Source organism: Bufo bufo, chromosome 1 (assembly GCF_905171765.1).
Source record: "Bufo bufo chromosome 1, aBufBuf1.1, whole genome shotgun sequence".
Classification (NCBI taxonomy): domain Eukaryota; kingdom Metazoa; phylum Chordata; class Amphibia; order Anura; family Bufonidae; genus Bufo; species Bufo bufo.
In genome coordinates this window covers 416862141-416878661 of record NC_053389.1, presented here as the reverse complement: position 1 = coordinate 416878661, position 16521 = coordinate 416862141, and the positions used below count along the sequence as shown (strand labels likewise).

General features: G+C 47.3%; 1 pseudogene; it reads right to left on the bottom strand.

The window, feature by feature from the left end:
• Positions 1-13256: 13256 nt before the first annotated feature.
• LOC120987042 lies at positions 13257-15624 on the bottom strand (annotated as a pseudogene).
• Between the last annotated feature and the right edge of the window lie 897 nt (positions 15625-16521).

Here is a 16521-nt window from a genome sequence, read left to right as displayed (position 1 = left end):
AAATGGAGCAAGCAGAAGATCGTCAGGAGGAAGGCGGGGTCAGAATTCCATGAGAGCAGCAAAGTACACAAGGATCAGGCAGAGGATCGTCAGGAATTCAGCAGGAGGTAAGTACGCCAGGTAATGCAAATTCACAGCAGGAACCTAAATAATAGGCAACCTGTGGCCAGCAGGCTGCCTGCTTAAACACTGAGTAACAGGGGTCATGTTACATGGCCAGCGTCACATTAATCGCCCTGCTGCAAAAGGTCCCTCCCACCCCCCATCATCTATGAGAGGAGGACGCATCGCCAGCGCCCCGTTAAACCTTGTCCGTCGCTGCCCTGCTACTGTATTTCTATTAGGAAGATTATTAATTGAATTACCACTACTCCCATTTTGCCTTCACCACCACATGCAGTTGCATGACTGCCTTTAATTGTTAAATAGCTTCTGCTATAAATGCTTCTCTGCCCTCTCGTCTGAGCTAAGATTCTAAGTTTACAAGTGTAGATGCTGCTATTCTTGTTTGTTTGCCTGTGTACCGAACTTCTACCTGTTAGGCTAGTTTCACACTAGAGCTTGAGATCCGGCTGGCTGTTTCGGCAGGGATCGGCCGGCCATACCTCTCTGCATTATGGCATTGCCAGAAGTTTGTAAGTGCTCGGGCAGTTTTCCTCATATTTGTCGAGTTGAGGACGGATGTTTGGTCCCTATATAGTTAATAGGGCCATGCGGAGACTTACAAACGTCCAGGAATGCCGGACTGCAGAGAGATCCAGCTGGCCGGATCATAAGTGCTAGTGTGAATCTAGCCTTAACCAACTCTGATTCTGCATTGCCTGCCCTGACCTTAGTCTGTCTACAGTACTGACCCTTTTCTGTCTGTCCTGATCTCGGATTGTTTCACGGAAATACACAAACTCTTTCTGCCCTGACCTCTGTCTGTTTACGGACTACAAGTACTGCCTGGCCCATCTGTGCTTCACACTGATGTCTCTGACTCACATTGGTCATCTACGAACTACACTGGGACTATTCTAAGAGGTAGAGGCCTGGTGGGTCCCCTACAGTGAAGGCCAGATCCCTGTAGAGAGGTTAAATGGTGAAAACCAGGGTAATGCCAGAAAAGCGCCCTCAGAACTGTGATTTTCTTCAATAATATGGCCAGGGACATCCGCACATTTGTATATCATATCGTGCAGGATGTTTTTATATTAGTTTTTTCTGTAATTTTTTTGTCTATGTAGTATTTGCTTGAGGGAGTGGCACCTTCAAGAGTGAATGCGCACCTATTTTTTCTTGGGAGTAGCATTCCTCTGCACTTTCGCCCTTCCTATCCAATAGAGCGCCTTGATTAGGTGGTACATATGGGTGTGCTTGCTCCTCCTCCCATTGGTTGCTTGATGCACATGGAGGTGACTAGGAGCAGCACACTATATGTGCGGCGTCTGCACTCCTGAACATAGAAGCCCAATGGTTTAGGTATGTTTAGCGTAGGACCCGCCTGACCTGAGACCACCTCGGCGCTTGGTAGGCGGGCTCAGATGTGTTTTGATCAAAATATATTGGCTAAGTGTCTCAGATATTATCATATCAGAGTGAGGACTTTGTCCATATATAATGCTTGCATCTACAGTACTTTACTAAGTGCATTATTATCTTATTTCTGTGATTTTCTTCGATAATATTGCCAGGGACATCCGCACATTTGTATATCATACCGTGCAGGATGTTTTTATCTTCGTTTTTTTCAGTGATTTTTTTGTCTATGTAGTATTTGCTTGAGGGAGTGGCACCTTCAAGTGTGAATGCGCACCTATTTTATCTTGGGAGTAGCATTCCTCTGCACTTTCGCCCTTCCTATCCAATAGAGCACCTTGATTAGGTGGTACATATAGGTGTACTTGCTCCTCCTCCCATTGGTTGCTTTATGCACATGGAGGTGACTAGGAGCAGCACACCATATGTGTGGCGTCTGCGCTCCTGAACATAGAAGCCCAATGGCTTAGGTAGGTTTAGCGTAGGACCCGCCTGACCTGACACCACCTTGGCGCTTGGTAGGCGGGCTCAGATGTGTTTTGATCAAAATATATTGGCTAAGTTTCTCAGATATTATCAATTAAATTAAATTTTTCCGTTCACGAACGGCGATCGCGAATTTCTGCAAATGTTCGCGAACGGGCGAACCGGGCGAACCGCCATAGACTTCAATAGACAGGCGAATTTTAAAACCCACAGGGACTCTTTCTGGCCACAATAGTGATGGAAAAGTTGTTTCAAGGGGACTAACACCTGGACTGTGGCATGTCGGAGGGGGATCCATGGCAAAACTCCCATGGAAAATTACGTAGTTGACGCAGAGTGTGGTAAGTTAAATTCGCAATGCGATTAATATAACCTGTATTAATCGCATTGCGATTACAACTTAGATCTGAGTTCCTAATGGTTGTATTACTAGAATTGACGAATATAGCGAATATAGCACTATATTCTCAATCTTCGTTATATTCTAGCAATACAACCATTAGGAACTCAGATCTAAGTTGTAATCTCAATGCGATTAATATAACCTGTATTAATCACATTGCGATTACAACTTAGATCCAGTGGCGTTGCGAGGGGGGTGCGGTGGGTACGGGCCGCACCGGGTGACACCAGTCTGATGGGGTGTCACCCGCGGTCGCCGGCACAGGAGTTCTCACTCTCAAGTTCAACTTCTAAACTTCGCAAGCAAGCAAGCACGTCGCGCCGTCACGTGGTAAAGGGGGATGGGGGTGTGACTCACTGCAGCCTGGTGAGTGGTGGGGCGCCGAGGCAGCTGCCCTGCAGGAGTCTCTGGTGCCGGGAGGAGGAGGTAGGTAGAGCGGCTCTGACTTTATAGACCAAATTATTTTAATAATACCCAAATAATAATAAGTTAATAACCTAACCCCATTCATAAATTACTGTGGATTATTATAGAGATGGCCCCAGGCCAGGAGACATAAGGGGTTGGGTTGAACTGTAGGCTGGGGCCACCCGGCCTCATTTGCTAATCTTTGCTCAGGGGGGCCCTCATAAATATAGACCCACATGCTGTGGACTGGTCATTTTTACTAAGGAATATAGTTTAAATGTTTATGTGCAAAAGAGAAAATAAGAAGTCAGCTCCAATCAGATATCTGGGCATAGACCAAGACTCTGGGTCTATGCAGATATCTGATTGGAGCTGACTTAGTGACTTCTTTTTTTTCTCTTTATCTCTTTATTATGGCTTCGGGGGGGGGGGGGGGGGGGGGCAGGGGTGACACCATTTTCTACCGCACCGGGTGACACCAGCCATAGCAACACCAACCATTAGGAACCCAGCTCTAAGTTGAATTCGCAATGCGATTAATATAACCTGTATTAATCGCATTGCGATTACAACTTAGATCTGAGTTCCTAATGGTTGTATTGGTAGAATTGACGAATATAACGAATATAGCACTACTGTATATTCTCAATCTTCGTTATATTCTAGCAATACAACAACCATTAGGAACCCAGCTCTAAGTTGAATTCGCGATGCGATTAATATAACCTGTATTAATCGCATTGCGATTACAACTTAGTCAAATTTGTGACACTGCAGCTTCCGAATGAATCTAAAATGGATGCTGTCCAGGAGGTGGGAGGGTCTGGGAGGGAGGGTATGCTGCTGATTGGCTGCAATGTGTCTGCTGACTGTGAGGTACAGGGTCAAAGTTTACACAATGATGACGAATAGGGGGCGGACCGAACATCGCATATGTTCGCCAGCCGCGGCGAACGGGAACAAGCTATGTTCGCCGGGAACTATTCACCGGCGAATAGTTCGGAACATCTCTATGTGAGGACTTTGTCCATATATAATGCTTGCATCTACTTTACTAAGTGCATTATTATCTTATTTCTGTGATCGCCCTCAGAACTAGCCAAAGTCAAACTGGTTAGTTGCCCATACCCACTGCCCATTACAGGCACAAAGTGTACTGGGTAAATGGGGAGAAACACTCAATAGTGGGGGTTAACCAGCCAGTCCCATGTTGAAGAAACAAACCCAGCAAATTGAATGGTGAAAGTGGTTCCCTCCTTAGGGCTCTTTCACACTTGCGTTCTTTTCTTCCGGCATAGAGTTCCGTCGTCGGGGCTCTATGCCGGAAGAATCCTGATCAGTTTCATCCTAATGCATTCTGAATGGAGAGAAATCCGTTCAGGATGCATCAGGATGTCTTCAGTTCCGGAACGGAACGTTTTTTGGCCGGAGAAAATACAGTAGCATGCTGCGCTTTTTGCTCCGGACAAAAATCCTGAACACTTGCCGCAAGGCCGGATCCGGAATTAATGCCCATTGAAAGGCATTAATCCGGATCTGGCCTTAAGCTAAACGTTGTTTCGGCGCATCGCCGGATCCGATGTTTAGCTTTTTCTGAATGGTTACCATGGCTGCCAAGACGCTAAAGTCCTGGCAGCCATGGTAAAGTGTAGTGGGGAGCGGGGGAGCAGTATACTTACAGTCCGTGCGGCTCCCCGGGCGCTCCAGAGTGACGTCAGGGTGCCCCACGCTCATGGATGACGTGTCGCATGGATCACGTCATCCATGCGCATGGGGCGCTCTGACGTCATTCTGGAGCGCCCGGGGAGCCGCACGGACGGTAGGTATACTGCTCCCCCGCTCCCCACTACTACTATGGCAACCAGGACTTTAATAGCGTCCTGGCTGCCATAGTAACACTGAACGCATTTTGAAGACGGATCCGTCTTCAAATGCTTTCAGTTCACTTGCGTTTTTCCGGATCCGGCGTGTAATTCCGGCAAATGGAGTACACGCCGGATCCGGACAACGCAAGTGTGAAAGAGCCCTTACAAGAAATAGTAATTGAACTTGGTGTATAAACACTATATGCAGCAGCACACTGCTCCATGCGCAAAGACCCATGCAAACTCCTGCAGCTAGTCAAGATTACTTGCGCTTATTCTGTGGGTCAGTATGATTACAGCAATGCCAAATTTATGTTGTATTTATGTTTTAATACTAGAGTTGAGCGGACACCTGGATGTTCGGGTTCGACGGGTTCGGCCGAACTTCACAAAAAAGACACGAACTTTACCCGAACTTGACCCTGAACCCGAACCCCATTGAAGTCAATGGGGAACCAAACTTTTGAGCACTAAAATGGCTGTAAAAATGTCATGGAAAGGGCTAGAGGGCTGCAAATGGCATCACAATGTGGTTAAGAGCATGGCAAGTGCTCTGCAAACAAATGTGGATAGGGAAATTACTTTAACCCCTTAAGGACTTAGGACGTACCTGTACGGCATGTTTGCCGAGTCCTTAAAGACCCATGACGTACCGGTACGTCATGAGTTTAAAATGAGATTGCGGCGCTGCTGGGGCTAATCCGCACAGGATGCAGGCTGAAATCATTCAGCCGGCATCCTGTCACAATGCCGGGGGGGGGTCATATGACCCCCCGTATCGGCGATCGCAGCAAACCGCAAGTCAATTCAGACCTGCGGTTTGCTGTGCTTTTGGCTGATTCTGATCCCCGCGGTCCCTGACCGCGGGGATCAAACTTCAAAATGCTGCATATACATTTTTTTACACCCCCCCTGCACCCCTGAATGGTTTTATGGCGGCAGGTGGTGCAGGGGGGGTGTTGCGGGCGGTGCGGGAGGCGGGTGGTGCAGCAGGCGGGATCGCGATCCCCGCCCGCCTCCCTTTGAATAATCGTTGGTGTACAGTGGTATACCAGGGTGTCAGCACATTGCTGACACCCTGGTATAAACGGCTGACATCGGTGATGCAATTTCAGCCATTTAACCCTTTCCATACAGCGGTCCGTACGGACCGCTGTATGGAAAAAGTTAACAGTAAGAGGGAGCTCCCTCCCTCTCCCATCGTGGGGCTGCTGTGCCTTTGCAGCCCCCCGATGGAGAGGGAGAGAGCCCCCAGACAGCCCCCAGAGAGCCCCGTCCTTACCCTTCCCCGTCTGCGAAGTTCTGACAACTACTGAGCAGACGGGGAAGGTTCCCATGGCAACAGGACGCCGTCTCAGGCATCCTGCTGTCCATGGTGCTGAACAGATCTGTGCTAAAGGCAGAGATCTGTTCAGACAAAGTGTAAGTAAAATACAGTACAGTACAATATATATTGTACTGTACTGTATTATACAGACATCAGACCCACTGGATCTTCAAGAACCAAGTGGGTCTGGGTCAAAAAAAAAGTGAAAAAAAGTGAAAAAAATACATTTATCACTGATTAAAAATGAAAAAAAAAAAATTCAAAGCGTTTTAAAGTTATCACCACTTAAAATGACACTGGTCAGATTTGCAAAAAATGGCCAAGTCCTTAAGGTGAAATAGGGCTGAGTCCTTAAGGGGTTAAATAACATAAAATACGTAAAAATAAAAAATAATAATCTTGATCTAGGAGGACGAGGTCCATATGGAGTAGAAGGTTGAGGAGGCGGTGGATGTGGTGGTGTAGGTGGAGGAGGTAGCCTACACTGCTTTTTTGGTTTAAATTTTTTTTATTTTTTTTTTTAATTAGGGTACACCCCAAAACATTGGAATATATAACCTGTGACAACCCCCTCCTGTCGTGCTAAACACACGTTCAGACAATACACTGGCTGCAGGGCTGGCCAGCACCTCCAAGGCGTAAAGGGCAAGCTCAGGCCATGTGCCCAATTTGGAGACCCAGAAGTTGAAGGGGGCAGACCCATCAATCAGTACGTGTAGACGTGTGCACACATACTGCTCCACCATGTCACACGTCCCCATGATGTCCACGATCCAATTGGATATCTTCTCTATCAACTTTCGATGTTCTTTTATGCGCCTACCATGGTGATCACGGGTGGCGGGGAATCAGGGTTCTAGGCCGGAGAAGTAGCCTGAGAAAGGGATACCACATCCAAGGGAGGTCAATGGATGAAATTAAATGTTATCGAGCGGAAATGTGGGACAAAGTATTGAAGCATAAGCTTCCAAGTTGAGGAGGGGGCGCGCAGAAATTACGTCACGGTAGTGACGATAAATAACAATACAAGACTCTTAAGATGCCCTGTTATTGGAATGATTCATAAAAAATTATAGGGAATGTCACTGGGGTATTTTGGATTTGGAAGTGTTAGCCAGGAGAGGCCCTGCTGCCGCTTTGTTGACTCTAGATAACTTTTGCCTGATCGCACGTCCCTGTGACGTCCACAATCCATTTGGATATCTTCTCTATCAACTTTCGATGTTCTTTTCTGAGCCTACCATGTTGATCATGGTTATTGGCGAATCAGGGTTCCACGCCGGAGAGGGAGCGTGAGAAAGGGAGACCTCATCCAAGGGAGGTTAATGGCTGCAATGGGATGGAGCGGAAATGTGGGACAAGTTATTAAAGCAGAAGGATCGAATGAAAGGGCCAATTAAAGACGAATTTTAGAAATTAAGTCCCTGACACCTATGCAGAGCAGGGGTTTTTCATCGCCAGAAATGGGTTAATGTCACCCACCAATGGAACAGATTATTTTAAAACATTTTGGTCCCTGTCACCTATGCATAGCAGGGGTTTATTCACGGCAAAAATTGTAAAATGTCACCCAAGAATGTAACAGAAAAATTTGTGAAATTTATTAACCTGTCTACTAGGTAGAGCAGGGGTCTATCACAGCCAAAAATTGTTGAATGTCACCCCAAAATATAACAGAAAAATTTGTGAAATGTATTAAGCTGTCAACTAGGTAGAGCAGGGGTATATCACAGCCAAAAATTGGTGAATTTCACCCGAAAATGTAACAGACAAATTTGTGATTTTTTTTTACATGTCTACTAGGTATAGCAGTGGTATATCACACCCAAAAATTGGTGAATTTCACCTGAAAATGTATCAGACAAATTAGTGAATTTTTTTTAACTTGTCTACTAGGTATAGCAGTGGTATATCACACCCAAAAATTGGTGAATTTCACCCGAAAATGTAACAGATAAATTAGTGCACTTAGGCTACTTTCACACCTGCGTTAGGTGCGGATCCGTCTGGTATCTGCACAGACGGATCCGCACCTATAATGCAAATGCTTAGATCCGTTCAGAACGGATCCGTTTGCATTATCATGAACAAAAAAAAAAATTGAGCCATACTGTGTCAACTTCAAACGGATCCGTCCCCATTGACTTACATTGTAAGTCTGGACGGATCCGTTTGCCTCCGCACGGCCAGGCGGACACCCAAACGCTGCAAGCTGCGTTCAGGTGTCCGCCTGCTGAGCGGAGCGGAGGACAAACGGTGCCAGACTGATGCATTCTGAGCGGATCCGCATCCACTCAGAATGCATTAGGGCTGGACGGATCCGTTCGGGGCCGCTTGTGAGAGCCTTCAAACTGAACTCACAAGCGGAGCCCCGAACGCTAGTGTGAAAGTATAGCAGTGCTATATCACACCCAAAAATTGGTGAATTTCACCCGAAAATGTAACAGACAAATGAGTGATTTTTTTTTACCTGTCTACTAGGTATAACAGTGCTCTATCACACCCAAAAATTGGTGAATTTCACCCGAAAAAGTAACAGACAAATTAGTGATTTTTTTTTACCTGTCTACTAGGTATAGCAGTGGTATGTCACACCCAAAAATTGGTGAATTTCACCCGAAAATGTAACAGATAAATTAGTGAATTTTTTTTACCTGTCTACTAGGTAGAGCAGTGGTATATCACACCCAAAAATTGCTGAATTTCACCCGAAAATGTGACAGACAAATTAGTGAAATGACATAAAATAAAATACGTACAAATAAATAAAAAAAACTTGATTTATGAGGTGGAGGTCCATATGAAGTAGGAGTTTGAGGAGGAGGTAGACGTAGCTGTGTAGGTGGAAGCAGCGGTGGAGGACGAGGTAGCCAACATATTTTTTTTATTTTTTATTAGGGTACACTCCAAAAAGAGTGTGAAATATCCAAAATACAAGAATGAGCAATTGCGCTGTAGTATAACAATGGCTGGTTAAGGCTGGTATACATGTCTATTCTGCACAAGGTACGGACAAGTCCTGTGGGATCCATGCCTGGTTCATTTTAATGAACGTGAGCTTGTCCACATTGGCTGTGGACAGGCGGCTGCGCTTGTCTGTGATAACTCCCCCTGCCGTGCTAAACACACGTTCAGATAATACACTGACTGCAGGACAGTCCAGCACCTCCAAGGCGTAAAGGGCAAGCTCAGGCCATGTGCCCAATTTGGAGACCCAGAAGTTGAAGGGGGCAGACCCGTCATTCAGTACGTGTGGGCGTGTGCACACATACTGCTCCACCATGTTGCTGAAATGCTGCCTCCTGCTAAGACGTTCCATATCAGCTGGTGGTGCTGGTTGTTGTGGCATGCTGACAAAGCTTTTCCACTTTTCTGCCATGCTAACCCTGCCTTCTGAGGTGCTGGCGGTGCCCCAGATGCGTTGGCGACCTCCTCCTCTGCCTTCGCCTTGTGCTTCCACTGTGCCCCCGCTGTCAGGTGGGAATGCCACCAGCAGCGCGTCTACCAGCGTACGCTTGTACTCGCGCATCTTACGATCACGCTCCAGTGAGGGAATTAAGGACGGTATGTTGTCCTTGTAACGGGTATCCATCAGCGTGGCCACCCAGTAATCAGCACAAGTTAGAATGTGGGCAACTCGGCGGTCGTTGCGGAGACACTGCAGCATGTAATCGCTCATGTGTGCCAGGCTGCTCAGAGGCAACGAAAAGCTGTCCTCTGTGGGAGGTGTATCGTCTGTGTCCTGATTATCCCCCTAGCCACGCACCAGTGATGGCTATAAGCTGGTCTGGGTGCCACCCTGCTGTGAATATGGTTGCTCCTCCTCCATCTCCTCCTCCTCATCCTCCACCTTGTCATCCTCCAGAACTGTGCCCTGGCTGGACAATTGTGTACCTGGGGTTTGTGGGTGCAGGAACCCACCCTCGGAGCCACTTGTGAATGACTGGCCGGAAACCCTATGAAATGATCCCTCTTCCTCCTCCTCCTCCTGTGCAACATCCTCTTCCATCATCGCCAGCAGCGTTTTTTCAAGGAGGCATAGAAGTGGGATAGTAACGCTGAGAATGGCGTTATCGGCACTGGCCATGTTGGTGGAGTACTCAAAACACAAAACAGCGCAACAAGGAACACAGGTCTCGCATGGAGGCCCAGTCATTGGTGCTGAAGTGGTGCTGTTCTGCAGAGCGACTCACCCATGCGCAGTGACGTACATACAGGGGTCGCAGTTGCAAACGGGCCCGGCACTCCAGGGGAACCAGCCGCCTGTGGACCCCCCTGGCCCCTGCAGTCAGTGTTCCCTCTAACTAAGCTGCGCGGTGGGTGGCCGCACAGCAATTATTGTGGCCCCGCTCAAGCTGCTGGCAAAATGCCAGCGCTCAGCAGTCAGTGCAGTGAGTGTCAGAAAAATCTCTGTCATGCACCTCCTGCCCCGTCTGCCTGCTCCTCCCACTTTATGAATGAAGCAGGCAGGCGGGGCAGGAGGCGCATAACAGAGGGAGCTCAGGGAGAAATGTCGGCTGGTGGACCCCCCGCAGTGCATGGCCCATGTGCCCGCCCCGCTACCCTGACAGCCGCTGTCCCGTGCTCTGGATCTCAGCAGCAGCAGAAGAAGCGCGGGGAGGAGCTGGGCCATGACCGTGGAGCAAAATGTTCCGCAGCAGAACTCCCAGAAGGTCGGAGCTGCCCCCGGTGTGTGCACAGCACCGATCACTGCACCGGCCCCGCCGCCAGTGTCCCCACCTCCTCCCTCCCCACTGATACATTACTAGAAGGCACTTATGGGGGATCATCCACAGATCCCCCCATAATAGTGTAATCCACAGATCCCCTATAACAGTGTCATCCACAGATCCCCCATAACAGTGTCATCCACAGATCCCCCATAACAGTGTTATCCACAGATCCCCATAACAGTTTCATCCAAAAATCCCCCATAACAGTATCATCCAAAAATCCCCCATAACAGTATCATCCACATATCCCCCATAACAGTGTCATCCACAGATCCCCCATAAGTGCCCTCCACAGATCCCCCATAAGTGCCATCCACAGATCCCCAATAAGTGCCCTCCACAGATCCACCATAAGTGCCCTCCACAGATCCCCCATAAGTGCCCTCCACAGATCTCCCATAAGTGCCCTCCACAGATCCCCCATAAGTGCCCTCCACAGATCCCCCATAAGTGCCCTCCACAGATCCCCCATAAGTGCCCTCCACAGATCCCCCATAAGTGCCCTCCACAGATCCCCCATAAGTGCCATCCACAGATCACCCCTAACAGTGTAATCCACAGATCCACCATAACAGTGTCATCCACAGATCCCCCATAACAGTGTCATCCACAGATCCCCCATAACAGTGTCATCCACAGATCCCCTATAACAGTGTCATCCACAGATCCCCCATAACAGTGTCATCCACAGATCCCCCATAACAGTGTCATCCACAGATCCCCTATAACAGTGTCATCTACAGATCCCCCATAACAGTGTCATCTACAGATCCCCCATAACAGTGTCATCTACAGATCCCCCATAACAGTGTCATCTACAGATCCCTCATAACAGTGTCACCCACAGATCCCCCATAACAGTGTCATCCACAGATCCTCCATAACAGTGTCATCTACAGATCCCCCATAACAGTGTCACCCACAGATCCCCCATAATAGTGTCATCCACAGATCCTCCATAACAGTATCATCCACAGATCCCCCATAGTGTCATCCACAGATATCCCATTGGGGGGGTGGAGGCAGGTTGGGGGGGGGGGGGGGGTGGCCGGGGTGTGGTTGGGGGTTGAGGCAGGTTGGGGGGGAGCGGCGATGGGTTGGGGGGGCGGGGAGGGGGCCCCATGGATCAGTTTTGCATTGGGGCCCCATTGATTGTGTGTACGCCACTGCACGTACGTGCTGCAGCTGAAACTCCACTATCGCCTGCTGCTGCTCGCACAGTCTGGCCAGCATGTGCAAGGTGGAGTTCCACCTTGTGGGCACGTTGCATATGAGGCGGTGAGCGGGAAGGCCGAAGTTACGCTGCAGCGCTGACAGGTGAGCAGCAGGGTGAGAATGCCGAAAGCGAGCACAGACGGCCCGCACTTTATGCAGCAGCTCTGACATATCAGGGTAATTTTTAAGGAATCTCTGCACCACCAAATTCAGCACATGCGCCAGGCAAGGGATGTGCGTCAAACTGGCTAGTCCCAGAGCTGCTACGAGATTTTGCTCATTATCGCACACCACCAGGCCGGGCTTGAAGCTCACTGGCATCAACCACTCATCGGTCTGTTGTTCAAGGCCTGTCCACAGCTCCTGCGCGGTGTGGGGTTTGTCCCCCAAACAGGTACGTTTTAAAACTGCCTGCTGTCGTTTACCCCTGGCTGTGCTGAAGTTGGTGGTGAAGGTGTTACGCTGTCCGGATGAGGAGCCGGTAGAGGATGAGGAAGCGGAGTAGGAGGAGGAAGCAACAGGAGGCAAACTGAAGCGCCCTGCAATCCTCGGTGGTGGAAGGACATGCGCCAAACTGCTATCCGCCTCAGGCCCAGCCGCCACTGCATTTACCCAGTGTGCTGTTATGGAGATATAACGTCCCTGACCATGCTTACTGGTCCACGTATCCGTAGTGAGGTGGACCTTGCCACAGATGGCGTTGCACAGTGCACACCTGATTTTGTCCCCCACTTGGTTGTGCAGGGAAGGGATGGCACGCCTGGAAAAGTAGTGGCGGCTGGGCACGACGTACTGTGGGACAGCCACCGATATAAGGATTTTAAAACTCTCCGTCTCCACCAGACGAAATTACAGCATTTCAAAGGCCAGTAATTTTGAAATGCTGCCATTCAGGGCCAGGGATCGTGAGTGGGTAGGGGGGTACTTCCTCTTCCGCTCCAGTGTTTGGGAGATGGAGAGCTAAACGCTTCCGTGGGACATTTATTATCTTGCCCAAAATGGGTGTTTTTTTAATACCAGAATATAACATTTGTAAAGAATAAATCAAGGCAACTGGACTTACTGTAGATTTCTTGAAAACGTTTCACTCGTTCTTCCAACGAGCTTTCTCAATTCTGAGTGACTGTACAAGAATTCTCTGGGAATAAATATGTAACTGAATCAACATCTGGTAATTATACCCAGCAGGGGTCAGAGGTCATTATACCCAGCATAGGGTCAAAGGTGTTGATTCCATTATCCTAATTGGAGTCAGTAGGTGATAATGACCTCCCAGAAAAAGGTCTCAAGGCAGCATTGTATGTGGCAGACAATAGATGTCTAACCCCCCCGCCTCTATACAAGCTTGGCTTCTCCATTTTTACGTAGATGGCCTCCTTCACACCTTGTTTGCACCAATTGGCCTCCTTATCCAAAACACATACTTGACTGTCTTCAAAGGTGTGACCTGTTTCTTTTAGATGTAAGTACACGGCTGAATCTTGACCAGAGGTTTTGGCTCTTCTATGCTGAGCCATATGTTGATGTAGTTGTTGTTTTGTTTCGTCAATATACAGTTCTGAGCATTCCTCATTACACTGGACTGCGTACACAATGTTGTCCATCTTGTGTTTAGGCGTTGGGTCTTTTGGGTGAACCAGTTGTTGCCTCAGTGTGTTGCTGGGTTTAAAGCAGACAGGGATGTGATGTTTATTAAAAATCCTTTTGCGTTTCTCAGACACCCCAGCTACATATGGGATAACCATATTCTTGCGTCTTTCATGTTTCTCGCCCTCACTGGTAGTGCTCTTTCTTCTCCTTCCTTCTGTTTTGACAAAGGCCCAATCTGGATACCCACAAGTTTTAAATGCCCCTCTGAGGTGTTTTGAATTCCTTCACCTCTGTGCTGGTGGGGATTTTCTCTGCCCGGAGGTGTAAAGTCTGGATGACTCCCAGTTTGTGGTCTAGGGGATGGTGGGAATCAAATAGCAGGTACTGGTCTGTGTGTGTTGGTTTTCGATAGACCTCTATTCCCAGCTTCCTTCCCTCTTCCACTGTTATAAGACAGTCCTGAAATGCCAGTTTGTTGTTCTGCATATCTTCCTGCGTGAAATTGATGTTATGATCCACTGAGTTGATGTGGTCGGTGAAAGCCTGTAACTCTTGTTTATGAATTTTAACCCAAGTGTCATCCACATATCTGAACCAATAACTCGGTGTAATTCCCTTGAAAGTGGTCAGGGATTTCCTTTCTACTTCCTCCATATACAGGTTCTCTACAATAGGTGAGACTGGCGATCCCATAGCACAGCCATGTTTTTGCTTGTAGAACTTGTCCTTATACTTGAAGTAGGTGGTACTCAAAAAAAAGGTCCAGTAAGGCACACACTTGGTCTGGGCTAAGTTCTGTTCTGCAGCCTAAGGTGTTGTCTAGTAGCAACTGTTTCCTGAGTGTTTCAATTGCCTCTGTAGTGGGTATGCAGGTGAAGAGGGATGTAAAATCATAGGAGACCATTGTTTCTTCTGTGCCCAATACCAAGTTCCGGATTTTGGTGGTGAAATCCTGAGAGTTCTGTATGTGATGTTGTGTGTTTCCAACCAAGGGCGCTAGGATTCTGGCTAAGTATTTTGCCACATTGTAGGTCACAGAGTTGATGCTGCTGACAATTGGCCTGAGAGGGGTCCAATCCTTATGTATCTTAGGAAGTCCATAAATACATGGAGGGGCTTCCCCAGGGTAGAGGCGATGATACATGGCCCGATCAATGATTTTGTCCTTTTCTAGTTGTTGTAGTAGGTCTATAACCTTCTTCTTGTAGCCACTGGTTGGGTCTCGTCTTAGGGCCTCATATGTGTTGTTATCATCCAGGAGTGTGGTCACCTTGGCATCGTAATCAGATGTATTAAGTACAACCGTGCATCTTCCTTTATCCACAGGCAGGATGGTGATGTTTGTGTCTTTCTTCAGGGATGTAACCGCCTTCCTTTCTTCTCTAGTCAAGTTTGAAGGAGGTGGTTTGGCACTGGCCAGAGCTGCAGACACTTTAAGGCGAAGTTGTTCAGCCTCACCCTGTGGTACTTTGTTGCTGTGGATTGAGGCTTCAGTGGCTGAAATAATATCAACTATTGGTATGGTTCTTGGTGTGATTGCGAAATTCAACCCTTTAGCAAGGACATCCATCTCAGGCTGGGTGAGAACCCGGTCTGAAAGATTCTGCACCCATTTCTCTGGTATGGCTGTTTGCAGTTTGGGATAACAAAATGCAGAACTTGTTCTTCTGCCTCTCCTTGCTCATAGTGTGCTGAGCTAGCTGTGCATGTTCTGTGAAATCTGCTACTTTCCTCCACGTTTCAGTGAGTAGCTGCAAAGTCAGGTCCTCTTCCAGCTGACTGATAGTTTGTTTCAAGGCTTCAACTGTGAAATGGGTCTGTCGTACCCGTTCATTTAGTAGTTGCTTCTGGGCTTTTTGTAGAATCATCTCAGCTCTGTGACTCTTCACCGTGGAGTCCAAATGGATGCTGCATGGTACCAGCCCCTGTTTTCGTCATCTGAGGTTGAAACGCAGGGGGTTTCTATAGTCTGCCAGTTTTCTTGCTGTCTTTTCATATTCTCGTACAAGTTTAAGGGTTTCCCCCCCCAAAATGTGTTGCAATATGTCTGTGAAGGTTCTCATTTATCCAGGTCATGGTATATCTGTAAAGAATAAATCAAGGCAACTGGACTTACTGTAGATTTCTTGAAAACGTTTCACTCGTTCTCCTCAATTCTCAATTCAGAATATAACAGCAGTATCTAACGCTTGTTTTTGACTGTGACAAATGCAGCAAAGGCCCCAGATGTAGGGTCTTGCACAAAATGTTTTTTTTTTAAACCCAGAATATAACTGCAGTATTTAAAGTTTGTATTTGACTGTCACAAATGCAACAAAGACCGCAAATGTATTATCTTGCCCAAAATGGGTGTTTTTTTTTAATACCAGAATATAACAACAGTATCTAACGCTTGTATTGGACTGTCAGAAATGCAGCAAAGGCCCCAGATGTAGGGTCTTGCACACAATGGGTGTTTTTTTAAACCCAGAATATAACTGCAGTATTTAAAGTTTGTATGTAACTGTCACAAATGCAACAAAGGCCGCAAATGTATTATCTTGCCCAAAATGGGTGTTTTTTTAATACCAGAATATAACAGCAGTATCTAACGCTTGTATTTTACTGTGACAAATGCAGCAAAGGCCTGAGATGTAGGGTCTTGCACAAAATGGGTGTTTTTATAAACCCAAAATATAACTGCAGTATTTAAAGTTTGTATTTGACTGTCAGAAATGCAGCAAAGGCCCCAGATGTAGGGTCTTGCACACAATGGGTGTTTTTTTAAACCCAGAATATAACTGCAGTATTTAAAGTTTGTATGTGACTGTCACAAATGCAACAAAGGCCGCAAATGTATTATCTTGCCCAAAATTGGTGTTTTTTTAATACCAGAATATAACAGCAGTATCTAACGCTTGTATTTGACTGTGACAAATGCAGCAAAGGCCTGAGATGTAGGGTCTTGCACAAAATGGGTGTTTTTATAAACCC